Source organism: Manis javanica, chromosome 11 (assembly GCF_040802235.1).
Source record: "Manis javanica isolate MJ-LG chromosome 11, MJ_LKY, whole genome shotgun sequence".
Classification (NCBI taxonomy): domain Eukaryota; kingdom Metazoa; phylum Chordata; class Mammalia; order Pholidota; family Manidae; genus Manis; species Manis javanica.
The window spans coordinates 10,000,001-10,012,200 of NC_133166.1; positions in this window are offsets into that span (position 1 = coordinate 10,000,001).

A 12,200-nucleotide genomic window follows, 5' to 3' on the forward strand; every position below is an offset into this window, starting at 1 on the left:
GCCCTGCTTGGGGACAGCTGCTCCTGGCCCATTCCACACAGTCTCAGTCAACCCACACCCGACCCCTATTCTGCATTTCCCCCCCACAGACTTACTATCAGAGGCCCCCTTCCTACCTCCTTTCCTTCTGCCTGGGACATCTCTGTCCACCCCATCCCCCTCTTCCTAGGAACTCAGAGTCTTTCTGCTGTTCTCAGCACATGTATCACTTCTTCAGTGTGACATGCTTATCTCCCACACAAGAGTTAGGCTCCCAGAACGGGGATGCATGGAGGAACAGCAGTCATGTAGACCTGAAAGATGCTCATCTCCATTTGTCCCTTCCCCAGATAATGTGGAAAAGGATTAGCTATGCCAGGATGGAACCCCCAAAGGAAGGCTTTCCTTATGACTATATTCAGTGGAAAATGGAACCCAGGGTACTCCGATCTCCAACGTCAATAGATAGCTTGTTATAGATATTAGTATTTAGCACCCTTATATCACATTGGCTTTAATGAGTCATGGCAGCTTTCTCAAATCTTTGTTTATATTTCATGAAGGAAATTAAAAAGAATAACTCAGTCACTCCATCTGGTTCAGTCTGGGGGCCTTCTTCGTTATTATTTTTTTAACATCCATGGAAACAGAAGTGAAAACCCTAGTCCCCCTCACCACAATACTGACATTATAAACATTGACCTAAATGATAACCACTAGGTTCCCACTGAAATGAACAGTCTGCCCTGGGGCTTAACCTACTAGGTAAGATGAGCCCCAGTTAAAGTCTTCTAATAAGAAAAACAGAGATCTGGTGCTAAAACATCTTCAAATAATCCGTGGGAAGCTTTACTTATAAACTGTATAGCACTTACCACAGTCTGACCGACGCAGAGCGTAGGTTTCTGTCTCTTCTACTAAGGAGAGAACCCCTGAGGACAAGGACTTTATCTCATTTGTGCTGATATTTGGCACATGCTTGAGCCCATAAGAGGTGCTCAATAAATGCTGGCTGAACAGGAAGGAAAAGGACATGCTGAGAGCAAAAGGGTGAGGAAAAGCCATTCTGGACTTCTTCCAAGATGACGACAATAATGATGATGGTGGCGGCAATGACGGTGGTGGTGACGAGGCCGTTACCACTGACTGAGGTGTTCCCTGTGTGCCAGCACCGTGTCAGGCACTTTCCACACAACATCCGTTTGAACTCATATAATCCTATGATGCATCGTTTTTCCATTAAACAGATGAATACCCACTAAAGTGATCGAGTTTACCCGCCTTAGAGGTGACATTCCCAAGACATCAGTTCATGTCTCTGCATGATTTTACCCACTCTACTGTTTCCCCAAATGAGCTGACCTGTCTTGTCTTTTTACGCAAATAACCAAATAACGGGGTCAAGTACTAGAAAACATTTCATTATGTCTTATTTCAGTTAGTTTGCAAAATGTCCTCCCTGAGGCTTGCATTTCAGTAAATGATGGGCTGAAGTCAAAGATAGGCAAATGTATAGAATATATAGGATAATGTTTGCTGACCCTGAAGGGTTAAAGAGAATTAAAAGTTTTCAGTGTAACAATTTGAGACAGGAAAGTGTTGGCATGTTACAAGGAATTTCCCTTCCTCTGAGCCACTGAGTTTTTGCCAAGGCTGCAGGGTAAATGCTGCATTAGTAGAAGATGAATTTGATCCAGTGAGACTTCTCAATCCCTATGTAAGATTAGTCCGAGTAGGAATCACTTGGTAACAATTTAGAATGGAGTGTGTGAGAAAAACACAGCTTTGTCTGGGTTGAGCCTAGAAATGGGTAACAGATGTTAATGATGAGCAGCTGAGCAGATGTTCAGGGAAGAATTACAAAAAGGATTTCTATCACACAGGATCTAAACCTTAACCTTCCTGGCTGATGCCTGAAAGGAGAGCTTGTTTATGAAACATGTTCTTGCAAAACCATTTGGTGAATTGTGAGAAAGATGAATGACCGGATACTATAATTTACATTTGAAAATCAGGTAAATGGGAGTCCTTGTTTGTGAGCACGTGTGTGTGTATTTTCTTTGACAAGGGTCAATGCCTTATTAAAGAATAGGAAGGCTGAGTAAGGCCTTCCACTCTGCTCTCCCCATTTTTCTACCCCCAAATGGAAGGAATGGGTAGTATTAGATACCATACCTTAGGCTCAACAAAATCATTAAAATACCATCACTTATCTATGTTGTGAAATATCTGTCCTATAATTACATTTGGAAAAAAAGAAAGATTTTTTTCTGTACAACCTTAATCAGCAGTTTTAATTAATGTCCTCTGAGACTTTCTTTGAGTTTTGAGGAGTCTAGAAAGATCCCTTGTCCAAACTAAATAAGAAACAAAGGTAGAGTTTAAAAACTGTACAGCTGCAACCATAATAAACCCAATCCCCACCTCACCCACTTCACTGTAAGATGAACTGCTAGTTTTGTTACAGAAATTATGTGATACTTCCCAATAATTTGCCTGAAATGATTGACTGAGCAGAGGCATTTATTAATTCACCTTTGTATATAACCTTTAATGGACTTAAATGTGACATATCTTCCACTAGCTGTAGCAGTGTCTACATAATAATACCATACATTTGGCTAAAAAAGATGAATGCAGTAAAAAAAAATCCAATTACTCTTAGTGTTAAAATAATAATGAATGCCATTGAATTTATGACAGACACTGTATACACCATAGCTTTATATATCATAATACATAACCCAGCAAAATGGATTTATTAACCCCATTGAATGGATGAGAAAGTAGATGTCCAGAGAAGTTAAGTGACTTACCCATGGTCACATAAGCTAGTAAGTAGCAGGACCAAGATTTGTACCTGCATCCATGGTCTTAAAAATTCCTTTTGTTTTCTAATATGCTAGACTGTCCTGGGTAGAACAGACATTTAATTCTTTGATTGAATCTTATGTGTTACTGTATATCAAAATGGAATCTAATTTAAAGCCATGATTTTCAAAGTCAGAATCTAAAGTCTCATTCTTTTTCCAAGTTATAACCAATTTTATTGCAAAAGGAGCCTGTACGCATTTATCAATGCCAATGCCTTAACTGCTACCCAACAAATCATTAGCATACAGAAACATGCATCATGAGAAGCAAGAACTATCACCCATTCTTTCTGCATGTTAGCAATTGTCAATTTGGAGCGACAGCGCTCACATCACTGAGGTCTGTTTACAGTCATTTTTGGCATTCATCCGGAGTGAAAGATGCAAAGAGTGCTATTCAAAGAGTAACCCTCGGCGCTGTTGGAAGGGGGAGGGAAATACTAGATTCTTTCTTTTGTTTCGTACTAAAGAGAGACCAATAGGGAAGAAGGTGATAAATGAGGGAGATGTCAGTTATAGGCAAGGCAGGTTACTAGAAGCTGTGAGTTAAAAAGATAAATGAGATAGATACTTGGGGCCTACAGGAGAGATAAGACACATACATAAGTAGTAGTGAGGAAAAAGGGCATATATCAAAGGATATGGAAGTTTAAGAGAGAATGAGATTTTTAGCCCTGGTGATGAGGCAAAGACTTTTGTTCTGTGAGCAGTGGAGTTCAAGATCAGTAAGGGTTAGACTTCCTTCCTTCTGTCTGACTTTCCCATCCTGTTCCTAGTACTTCTCCCTTTCATAGCCAAAAGAATAATGAGGATGTTCTATCTTCATTTTTTATTATTTACTAATCCTTAAACCCATCCTGGCTTGAATGCTTTAGACGAATTGCCCTCTACTATCTGTTTTCTCTGTGTTCCTTAGGAAGAGAGCCCTCAAGTTCTAGTCAGGCACTTGGCCACATGGAATAAAGCCTACATTTGCCAGCCTTCCTTACAGCAATGAATGGACAGATGACTAAATTCTGGCCAACTGTATATGCTCAGAAGTGATATGTAACTTCTAGGTTACACCCTTCAAGGGAAGAATGTGGTTGTGGCATTGGTGAGCCAGCTTGGCCCTTGCAGATGGAAGTGTTACCCTAGGGATGGAGGAGGAATAAGGAAAATAGAAGGAGCTGGTCGCCTGTCCCCAGGAGCTGCTGCAGTAGTTCTAGAATACTATGCTCAGATTATGATATGAGAAATTTGAAATGAGCAATAAAAAGATGCACAGGTGTCCTGAGCTTACTAGCCCAGGTTATTTCTACCATTCATTGTCTTTGGACTATTTGGAAACTCTGCAAGCTGGAGATAACAGATAGTGATGCAAATGGTTCTTTCTTTGCCACATGCAAATAAATTCTGTCCAGTGGAGGAATAATTGATTCCTCTTCTCCTTGCTTCCCTACCCATTACCCATGGAAAATGCCAGTTTTACATCTATTTGTAAATTCATTTCAGCATTCCTGATTGACCCATATAAGTGTAATACTTGGAATTCTCTGTTGAGCTGGTAGTAAACACCTTACTGCTTCCTTCATTAGTTAATGAGTTAAAATTATGTTGGTATGAGAGTTGAAACTTTACCTCTTATTAAAAAGAATAATTCTTTAACCACAGGAATACACATCTATTGTGTTTAAGCCACTGCTACTTTGGGTCTTTGTGATATTCTAACTAACTAATAGTCCCTACTATACTACTTGAATATTTCCTTTTATGTCACCATCGACTTTTTTTTTCTCTTTTCATTTGTGTTTATTTAGTGAAGATCCTGCATGGACTTTAATCACCAAACCCGATTATCTTTCCTCAGTCAGCATTCATCCTCAGTGACAGACAAAGCAGAACAGTATTTTTTCCAACTATGGGTGACAACCTGTCAGTAGGTTATGAGTTGTCAAGTTAGTGGGTCACAGCCAGCATTAATAGAAAATATTAAAGTACATCACACACAGTAAGGATATTCTGTGAGGCCTCAGATTCAGATACATATATGTACAAGTCTGAATGTTCTAGGGCTGCTCTAACAAATCACCATGAACCATGTTTAAGGTGGCTTAAAACAACAAAAGCGTCCCTCAGGGTTCTGGAGGCTAGAAGTCTGATATCAAAGGGTTGAGGGCCATACTCTCTCAGAAAACTTCAGGGAAGAATCCTTCCTAGAAAATTCCAGCTTCCAGAAGCTCCTACTGTGTCTTAGCTTATCGCAGCATACCTTCAATCTCTGCTTCCACCTTCACTTCACCTTTCCTTTTCTATCTCTAGAAGGACACACTCATTGGATTTACAGCCCACTGTAAACTAGTATGAGCTCATCTTGATTCTTGTCTAAATTATGTCTGCAATGATCCTATTTCCAAATAAGCTCATATTCTAAGATTTGGGGTGAACATGAATTTGGGGGGACATTATCCAATCCCCTATATGTGTGTGTGTGTGTTTGTGTGTGTGTATTCTTGATCACTATGTAAGATGTGAAGATCACTATAAAGCTTAAAGGACAGGACCAGAAGAATCCTCCTACCTCTTCCACTCTGATTCCCGAGAAACATTTAATATTATTGGCCAGCCTTTTCCCTTTTTGTAATAACAAAAGTAAAACTTAATTAGTATAAAATTTCTCTAGGCAATTTTATATTCAATAAGTCATTTCACTCTCAAAACACTTTAGAAAGTAGGTTTTACTAATACAAGTTTTCAAGATTATCATACAGCCAGGAAGTGAAGGAGCCAGGATTCTATTCCAAACCCATGTTTTTCCAGTACATCATGTTTCTTTGGAATTCTCATCTCCCTTGGCTTCCATACTATTGCACTGATCTGAGTATCTTTGACCTGGCTCCATTTTCTAGCTTCTATTTTCTTCTTCCCATCTCCTAATATTGCTACTCCATCAACTTCTGGCTATGGCCTAGTCCCACCCACTGTCATTTGCTCTCTTGCTTTCTATTTAACAGGGATGGAGAAGGCTTATTCCCATCTGTAGGCAGAATAGAAGGAGCCGGTAATGAGCAGAGCTTGAAGAGAGATGAAAGAGAGGGAATGACTGATGAAATAAGGCTCCAAAGAGATGACCAAGTGCCCAGGAGGAGAAATTCTACTTAGGAAATAGGACAGATACCTCTTCCTCCGGGACCTTTGGTCATTTCAATACAGCAGCTTCTGACAGCAGCAAAAGCAGGGAGCTCCTGTCCGTTTAGTTGGAATAGGTTCTCCAGTTCCTGGCCGTGAGCCTTGCTGTGAAAGGTGAGGCCTCGGCGCATGGATAAGACACTTCTTTCACAGATCAGGCCAAGTCTAGTCTGGGAAAGTAGGAGTAGTATGGAATGCGTGAGTGTGTAGTTTAAGAAAGAAATGTGGGAAAGCACAAAAAGAAAAGCAGAAACAAAAATCCAGCACCCAGAAGCCTTCCTCTTTGTCACGTCGTTAGCCGAGGTGACGACTCCCAGAGACACAGAAGGCACATCAGGAACCCAGGGCAGCTGTGCTCGTCAGCCTGGAGGAGCAGCCGGCAGCTGCAGGAGCCCCGAACGGTCACACACTGCCATCTTCCCCGGATGATTAATGGGGCATCCCCCGGCAAGTGAGGAAGACGCAAGCTTCAACAGCCTATTTCTTCGAATCAGGACATTTTAAATAAGAATGTGTTGTTGAGGGGGCAATAAAACCATCAGAATGTGGCTGTGGCTTCTTTTCCTCTTTTCAGGCTTGAGGTAATTATCCAGGTGATTCAGGAAAAATAAACTGCATTACCTGAATTACTCAGATCATTACCTTAATGCACCAATTCAGCCCAGTGGTAGAGCACCAGCTTAACTGTCTCACGGGTCTCTAATAGTCTGAAAACTGAAAACAGACTCAGGAATTGAGGAGCCAGGGTAAAACCGTGGAAAAGCTTGAGCTCAAATAATTAGAAAACCTGGGTGTTTGAGACCAAGCTCCGCATATGACATGCTTACTCCTGGTTGTGAGGATGGTAAACTAGCTAGTACACTTTAAACAATTATTATTAGTAACCATTTTTTTTTGCTGGTGGTGTAATCAACAACTGATGTAAACTTTTGTTCTGGCACAGAACTAGTGAAGAGATTATGCTTTATGCAAAAGCATGAGATTTCAGTGCAAGGCTTCTCACCACTAGCTGACCTTTAGACTTCACTGGGAGCTTTTCAAAACTATAAGAGGATTTCCCAGGCCCCCACCTCAGACAACTTAATCTGAATCTCTGGGCTGGGTCCTTGACATTGGATTTTTTAAAAAGCTCTCCAGATGATTCTAATGGATAGAACCACTGTATATCAGAAAAAGACTCAAACTGGGGAGGGAGATTTCTGTCACAAGAAGGTCATATCCAGGGTCTGACACATCTGATGGATAAGCCGGAGAGTGACAGTGTAAAGGAGGGCAGAGGGCATCAAGAGTCAGGAAAAAGGACTAATAACATTTAACCTAACTGCCTAAAGCATGGGCCACCCAGTTTTGAATAAACAACCCGAGGCTAAGCTTAGAAATGCGCCTGCTTTAAGTTAGATAACTAGAAGTGGGCAACAGCCTGGGGGTGTGATCCGTGATAAGTCACATAGACATGCTTGGGTAAGCAAGAGATAGCAATTGAAGAGGTCAGGCAACTGGAGTGTTCCCTAAAAGGTTACAATATAGAATGTGTTTTAAAATTATTGGTTGTAGAAATGCGCGGGCTTCGATGTAACGGCTGTGAAAATCCTATATAAGCAATACCTAAAGTTGCCTGGGGGTCGGCAGCTCGGACTCGGCCTGCGTGTCAGGGGAGGTGCTGTCGACCCCAGCTTGCTGGCTGAATAAAGACTTTTCTCTCGGGAAAACCCTGAGTTCCTGGACCCTAACAACAGTGCAGCCTGTCTGTTCTGCCTGTTCCCCACAGTTCCAGGTAGAAGTTGCAAACTGCCGCCATCCCAGGGTGTCAGAAGGACTTGGTCTGCTCACTGTGCCTGTCTGCAGACACCTGCGACTCCTGTACAAAATGCATGGGGTCCAGTGGTGCCCACTCTCCACACCAAGTTCTTTTAAGTAACTGAAGGATTTGCCAAAGGTCACCTAGTTAATAATGGAGATGGGATGAAAATATGATTTCCATTTCCTTTTAATTCCTTAAAACTTTTCTTCCCGAGAACCAGGTCCAGGCACATCCCCACCATCAGTTACTAGGTCTTTTGAAGGTGCATTGGGGCCTCACATCAACATTCTGAGACTATAACTGCAAAAGGGCATTACTTCCAACTGGCAGGAAATACTTCCCAAGTGCAAACCTGCTATCGGTTAGGCAGTACTGGGAACTAGAAAACTCTTCCCTCTGAAGAATTTCAGCTGGACCCTCTGGCTTCAGAGCATCTGGCAGGTAACTGTGCTGTCGGCATGAAGCTACCTTTGGTTTGGTTTCAAATGATCCCGTGTCAGAGCCTGCGGATATAATTCCTGTGGTCTAGACACAGATGCTGCTGCCAGGGCTAACAGATGTTGCTCTCCTTTAAGTCTTGGAGGAACATGGTTCGGACGCCATTGAGCACTCTCTCAGGAATGGCCGACAACCTCTCAGAACGCAGCCGAACATCTGTCTCCTCCGGGCAGCTCCACTGAACCCAGCTGCCCTCCTGAGATATGTGTTGCTCCTGCTGGAGTTTTATGACATGTGAACTCAAAGGAGCTTTTTTTTTCTGCCTGTGACAAGTCTTTCAAAGGGTGAAGTGCTTGGATTTACAGTTATCCTCCTGGAGGAGTTTCTCCCAGTTGTTGAAATATGGAAAGTGCCAAGTGCCCGTGATCTATTTCAAGACAATGCGGTAACTGTTGCTTGGGGAGTGTTCTCCACACCCTGGAGGAAAGCAAGTAACAGTGTGTGCCCTTTCTTCCCCTTAGCAATAGTCGTATCCTTTTAAACTCTCCTTGATTGCAGAGAGCCTGCTCCCCTTCTAGGCCCTGTTCAAAGATCACCACCCCTACAAAGCCTTCCAGGGTCCTCCAGGCAGAATTCACCACACCTTCTATGGCAGCTGTCTCTTAACTTGACTCTCAGCTGCATTGAATAATACTCAGCTGTTTCGCATGTCCTTTCCACTCCCATCTTCATGACCCATCTTCACAGTACATTGGACTGTGTGCTCCTTGGAGACAGGGATCATGTATGCAGATGCCCAATAAGTATCATGTAGAGGAACTGAATATGATTCCTGATTTACAGTTGTTTTTTTGTTTGCTTGTGTCTTGCCAATGGGTTTCAGCCCCCAGCAAGTTCACTATGGATTCCATGTGACCAAATAAATGACAGTAAAACATTCTTGGGGTGAAAGAATTATTACTAACTCTATTTCTCCTGTGGCAGGTCAGTCACTAAAATCCCATTCACTCAGAGCGAGTCTTGCAGCAAGCTGGTCTCTACCTCTGGGCCTCTGCCCGCACAGCCATCCTCTGGGCCTCTCTGCCTGCACAGTTGTCCTGCACAGCTGTCCTCTGGGCCTCTGTCCTTGGCACTGCCACCATGCCAGCCCCTGCTCTGTTCTCTGCAGCCTTGCAGCTATGCCACTGTGTCACACCCAGATCACTGGGCAGAGCTCTTTATATAGAGTCAATAGCAATGTATTGCCCACACGTGTGTAGTGAGCTAGCCGACCAGGGCCAGGTGAGAATCCTGGCCACATGAACTTTCATTTTATCCACAGCTTGTTTTTGAACAGTGTGTGTCAGGATATTTGACTTTTTTCAGGTGCTTCCAGAAAGGTGTGTTTTTCCTGTATATTTCCTGAACTTTCTCATTTGCTCCCTCATATTTGTCTCTGTTTCTATCTTCCTCCTGGAACAGCTTTGGTTTTCTCCCAGGATTTTCATGTTTTCTGAGCAAACTCTTTTCCTGCCTCTTCTGGCTGTTTCCCACTTTGGACATAGCTGGCATTTGATTGTAGTTAACTGCCAACCCAGGCTGGTCCTGAACTTTGCTTCAGCAACACAATCTCCACCTGCAATGTGCTTTCCTCCAGATAGTGCATTTGGAGAAAATCTCCAGAATGATTACTTGAAAGAAGACAGAAAAACCTAATTAGGATGAGTATAATTTTGGAGTCGTCATACCTGGATTCAAAATCCATCCTGAATTTAATTTATATGTGATCTTGGGTGAGTTATTTGAATTCTCTAAAAGTGCTTCATCTGTAAGATAACAATAGTATCTACCTTTTTAGGTGATTAAGAATAGCAGTTAATCTCCTTGTTTGAATACTTGCTCTCTGTCCGGCCTTAGGCAAAGCATTTTATGTAAACTATTTCTTTTAATCCTCACAATAGGATGGTTGCAGGCTAGATTCTTTGAGAAGCAGATTCTGAGATGGAGATTAGCATGGAGGACATTTATTAGGAAGTGGTTTTAGGAAGGAAGCAGGATGGGGCAGAGGGATAATCTGGGCTGCAGTAGGGTCTTAAAGGTTTTTGCCATTCTTGCAGGACAGTGTGAAGTGGGGATGGCCCTTCAGAGCTGCCTTGAAATATAGGGAGGAAGCTGGTGTCTCTGACATTGACTCATTATTTGAAAGAGGTTGTCACTCCTCCAAGGGGGTGTGACCTGGGATGAGGTAACTCTTCCGAGCTGAGGGCAACTTTTGGACACTTGTCTCTGTGGAGTGACACCCTCAAAAACAACCATTATACAGACTGATAACATGTAAAACACTTAGCACAATGCCTGCCAAAGAGTAAGCGCTCAATGAATGTTAGCTGCATCATCATCAATCATCATTCACCACCAGTGGTCCCAGCCAGGGTTTCAGTCTTGGGATAGGGGCAAATGTGATGTACTTCAAAAAATTAAGCAACATAGGATCAGAAGCAAAGCGAGGTAGAGAACGAAGACCAAAATAAATTAGTTTAATTTTGATTGCAATATTTAAGATGCTTGGGGAGCATCCAGATGATTACAATTTCTAACTATGTGGAAAGCAAACATCACACTCTTAAATAACCAATGGATAAAGTGAAAATCACAAGGGAGATTAGAAAACACTTCAGTGAATGAAAATGAAAACACAACACATCAAGACCTATCAGATACACTAAAGCAATGCTGACAGGGAAATATATAGCTGTAAACACCTGTATTTAAAAAAAAAGATCTCAAGTCAATAACCTAAACTTCAATCCCATGAAAAAACTTTGCTAAAAGTGGTAAGAACTTGTACGAGGTTATAAATTATTGTTGAAAGGAAATTCAAGGGACCTAAGGGATGACATTTGCATCCATGGATTGGAAAACTTAATTTTGTTAATATGATAAACCACGAAAGATCTACAGATTCTGTGTAATAGCTATCACAATCCCAACATTTCTTTCAGTTTGCAGAAATGGACAAGCAAATCCTAAAACTTACATGGAATTGCAAGAGACCCCAATAGCCAAAATAATCTTGAAAAAGAATAAAAAATTGGAGGATACCCACTGTGGGTAAAATTGTAACATTTCCAAAATATCTCACCTGGCTTTAGTACATCTGCATATCAGTAGGCATTCAGAGGTGGCAAGAAGTATGGCTTTAGTGCATTTGCATCATTTCTCAGGTGTGGAGAGAAGTTCATCTCCATATCAATGGGTAATTACCTGGGCAAGGTACCTGAGAGGTGGGGTGGGGAGGGCCGGTTTTGCTGCTGATGGAGCAGGAGAGAGATGGGTGGGACTGCAGTTTTGTAAGCAATAAATGGGTTTTAAATTTTATTTCTCCCTTTGACTGATTTTGGTTTTTAGAGGTATTTTGCCCCAGGATTTACTTCTCCCTGGACTTAAACCCACTATCTGATTTCAAAATAGTACAAGGCAGTGTGGTTTTGGCACAAGGATAAACATAGACCAATGGAAGGAATTTTGATTCCAGAACTAAACTGTTACATTTATGGTAAATTGATTTTTGACAAGGATGCCAAGATAATTCAATGGGAGAAAAATAGTCTTTTCAACAAATAGGTCTCCACATGAAAATAATGAAGTTGAACACCTCCCTACCTCACACCACATATAAAAATTAATTCAAAAAAGATCAAACATCTAAATGTAAGAGCTGTATACTATAAAGGTCTAAGAAGAAAACACCTTAATGCTCTTGGATTACATAATGGTTTTTAAATCTGACACCAAAACACAAGAAAAAAACAAAAAAGAGAAAAACAGATAAAGTGGACTTCATCAGTATTAAAAACTTTTGGGCTTCAAAGGCCAGTATCAAGAAAGTGAAAATACAACCAATAGAATGGGAGAAAATATTTGTAAGAAATATATGATACGAATCCATATTTAGAATCCAG